This window comes from Euphorbia lathyris, chromosome 6, assembly GCF_963576675.1.
Source record: "Euphorbia lathyris chromosome 6, ddEupLath1.1, whole genome shotgun sequence".
NCBI lineage: Eukaryota > Viridiplantae > Streptophyta > Magnoliopsida > Malpighiales > Euphorbiaceae > Euphorbia > Euphorbia lathyris.
The window spans coordinates 32,351,876-32,356,325 of record NC_088915.1 but is presented as its reverse complement, the minus strand read 5'-3'; positions in this window follow the sequence as shown (position 1 = coordinate 32,356,325).

Below are 4,450 nucleotides of genomic sequence, written 5' to 3'. Positions count from 1 at the left end.
GACCAAAAAATTCGTCATAATATATCCATATTTCGTCACAACATACTTATGGTGACAAAAAAAATTCGTCATAAGCTTCGTAGCAATAAGCTCGTCTCGAGAAGTTTTTTGTGACGAAATTATTGTTTGTCTCGTTTTGCAGTATGATATTCTGACAAAATTCCGTTTGTCATGTTTACATTATATATTGTGACTATTAATTTGTCAATACAAACATTACATTTGGTTGCTACAAGTCTATATTAGTCCCAAAAAGTGAGAAAATTTGACAAATATTAGATACTTATTGTGACGAAATAAATTAACGTGACTAAGTATGTTTGTCACAATTAATTGATTTACTTTATTGTGACGAATGTAATATTTGTTACAATTATCTGAGTAATTTGTTATGACAAATTTAATATTTGTTGCAATTACCTTATTGTAACAAATGATATTTTGTCAAACCAAATCCGTCATGATATAATTAATTTATTGTGACAACATATCTTATTGCTTACATTAGTCATAAATTTGAAACTTAATTGTGAGGAAAAGATAGTATTAAGAAATTCATGTGTAATTGTGACAAAGTCATGATAACTCTGATTTGTCAAACCTGTATAAATGATGCCAAACAATTGTAACAAAAATACCTTATATATAAATCATTTAAGAACAAACATACACCAATCCAATATTTTGTAATCCACAATAGAAATGTAAGATATCCCAACAACAATAAAACCCAAGCTACTAAGTTAATAAAATCAATTCAAGGCAAGACGTTTAAAAACAACACTAAATATGAAAAGACCGTTGAACAAATGCCAAATCCAAGCTTTATCTGCATTTTAAAAAATAAAGGAAAGAATTTAGAAGCAATCACTAAATCCAATATAATTTATTAATATCTAATACTATAAAAAAAATAAATACCATTAATCTTGAGAAGGGGATGATGAAGAAGTTTGGGTTCTATTACGATTAAGTGTCGACATAAAAAGAGCTTTAAGCTCATCATGTGATGCTTGTAAGTTTGCAATTGTTTCTTTTTGACATCTTGAGTTTGAAGCTTCTCCTCAAGTAATTCACGAGCTTGTTTCTCAGATTGAAAGCTCTCTTGATAGACACGAGCAACTCTACTTGAACTTGGCTTTGCCCCATAACCTAACCCATGAGAGTAACCGCTTTTGGGTTTCAAAATTTTTTCAACAATCTGTTGCCCGGATAATTGAACCTCCTCTTCCTTAGACTTTTGAAACTCTGCAATCATTTTTTCCTATAAAACAAACATTATAATATTCGTTAAGTGCCATCAAATGTAATAAAGTACTTTTAGAGTTTGAATAAGTATCATTACATAATTTTCTTGAGTTTCTAGATTGAACCATGTTCCATCTTTGTTATGATGCATATCGAAGTATAACTTCAATTCAGGTGGTTCATCAAATTTCACTTGAGAGGACTTCTACATGAAAAGAAAAAATTCATGAATAACTAATTGACAAGAATAAAACTACATAGCATGTTAGAATGGAAATGTTAATGTCAATTCTGCTAAAATCATGAAAGAAAAAAGAACTACATAGCATGTAAATTGGGAAAACTAAAACAGAAAATGAAAATAGAACTAGGAATGTAGGGCTCTGTGTGATGAAGCCTCAAGCAAAGAACAAGGAACCGACTTATAGACAAAATAGCATAAAAGAATAATTAGGATGCTCCTAACGTCTAAAATGGTGCACCTTTACCCTAACGTCTAAAATGGTGCAACTTTACCCCCTAACGTCTAAAATGGTGCAACTTTACTCCTAATGTCTAAAATGGTGCAATTTTACCCCTAACGTCTAAAATGGTGCACACCCCTAACGTCTAAAATGGTACAACTTTACCCCCAACGCCTAAAATGGTGCAATTTTACCCTAAGGGTAAAATGTACTGCTTGCTGTCCCACTGCATTAGACGCCTTTGCTCCGCTGTGCTGGACTAATCCTATTTACACAAACATGAGTTTAAAAAACTAATTATTTTCATATATTTCTTCAATTCTAACAATTGAGAAATTGACAGTATAAGTTTCAAACAGCAATCACATTGTGATTGACAAGAATTCAATTTACATTAGAACATATGCTATCATAATCTTGACAATTGAGGAAAAACGTATCTATATGAGAATATACTCTATCAAGATTTAAAGGAATATTTTAAAATAGCTATCATTGCATCTTAAAATAAAGTGACTCTCCAGAACTACATCAAAGCCACATCATATCAACAATATCTGTCATCTTGGCTTAATTAAATTTATCAAATCTAAAATAATATTTCAATTCAAAGAAAAGTCAAGTGGCATACTCAGATAAAAACATGAACAACTAAAAGTTATAAAGTTCTACTCCACATGTTCAAACTATCTACTGGTGTTAGATAATTACCTTAGATACAAGCATAGGCAAGGTAATAAAGGCTTCAATCTGGAGTTTGGAATTGCCTCAATGCCCCCGTTCTGCCTCAGTATCTGCAGCCTTCATAAAACCAAAGAAGAAAAAGAACATTGGGTCCTTAGAGTATAATATGATTTAGTGAGAAAATAATACTTAATGAAGTGTATAAAAAGATTTAGTTTTTCACACACTTGGATGCATATAAAGATGATTTGGGATTTATCTTTGACAAGGTGGCATTCACAAACAAGAGATTCTACACATGAGGGATTTATGATCTAAATTCATTGTTCCTGAGAAAACCTAGAAATGTTGGTGTCTCCAGGGCTAATTTTTTCGGCATCTATACACCTCTAACAGGTTCATGATTTCCACTTGAACTTCCCCCCACTCAGGCACTAGGTTCGGAATCTTGGTAGAATACCAATTGCTTTAATTTATATCATTATCCAGAGTTATAACTCATTTTGGAAAACCCAATGCCTATGAGACTGTTCTGTATATTTCACAATTAGCAATTCCAAATGTTCACTCTACTTCATCATCCTAGTAATTATTACATGATTAGGCTCCCAAAAAACAATTCATATCAGTTAATAGTTGAACTAGAACTCGATTAAAAAGTTAGGAGGAAAATGAAGATTTGCAAAACGATTATCAAAGTAATTGAAGCTAGAGATTAAATTGATCAATTGAAAGGAAATAGAAGCACAAAAGAAACAAAATAATGAACAAAACTGACCTGCATAGGAAATAAAAAGAGTGAAGGAAAGCCATGGGGGAGGAGGAGGCAAGTTTGAACCCATATATGAATATCGCAGAGGAGAAGAACTTCCGTTTCTTTTTCTTTTATGGTAATTGAAAAAAAAAATAACTAAAAAGAATAGAACCTCCCACAACTAGAAAGTACCTGATTCAGAAATTTTTCATGGATGAAAAAGAGAAAGTAAATGGAGGGGCTGATGAAAAGAGAGAGACGCTTTGGAGATGGTAAAGGAGAAAGCCATTTGATGTACTTATACGGTTTAGGGTTTAGAGATAATCTCTTAGTAATTAGTTGATTTAATTAAAAAATTAAAAAATTAGAGAAGAAAACCAAGAGTCTGATATCATAAAATTGGTGCCAAAATATCCCTCCAGATTATTTTATTTGTTATGGAGACAAAATAGACTTTTGTCATAACAAAATCATTTTTTTATGACAAAAAATGGTCATAATAAATATTTATTTATAATTTCAAAATCTATTGTGGTGAATATCATTTGTTGCCCTAATTACCAATATTGTGACAAAACTCAAAACTGCAGAAGTATGTTATTGTAACAAAACTATTGGTCATAATAAAATAGCCTTGTTGCGATAAAATAATTGTCTCCGTATATGCTTAATTTGGCACCAAATTTTCCCGGCATATATATTGCTACAAACTACTGTGACAAATGGAATTTGGTCACAATATATATTCATATAGTGACAAAATTTTGTCAAAAAAAGTATTTCATCACAATCTCATGTAGCTTGTTTGTGTATTGTGACAAATATTTTATTTTGTCATAATAACCATGTTTATTGTGACCAACTTACTTTGGTTATAATACAATTAGTCACAATAACATGGATTTTTTGTAGTGGAGATTGCGTGGTGTAGATGTATCTAGTCGTAGGCTGAGAGGGGCTGCGACGGAGCAGTTGAGGAGGGGGCCGATTGCGGATCAGGCCGATATTCATGACGCAGAGGGGGCGATTGATTTTGATGACAGAGAGCCCGATAGCGATTCTTTGCAGGACTACCTCGATGTGGCAGCCCGGACAGTGCGACAGTCCGCTGTTGCACATGATCGTGAGGTTGAGGAGAGCGATGAGCAGCCGACCCCGGGGAGACAGCCGACCCAGCGCGTAGGAGGTCGTTTTGCGGGTACAGGTATTTTTTAGTATTTTTTAGTATAATTTAGTATAATCTAGTATAATTGAGTATAATTGAGTATAATCTAGTATAATTGAGTATAATTGAGTATTT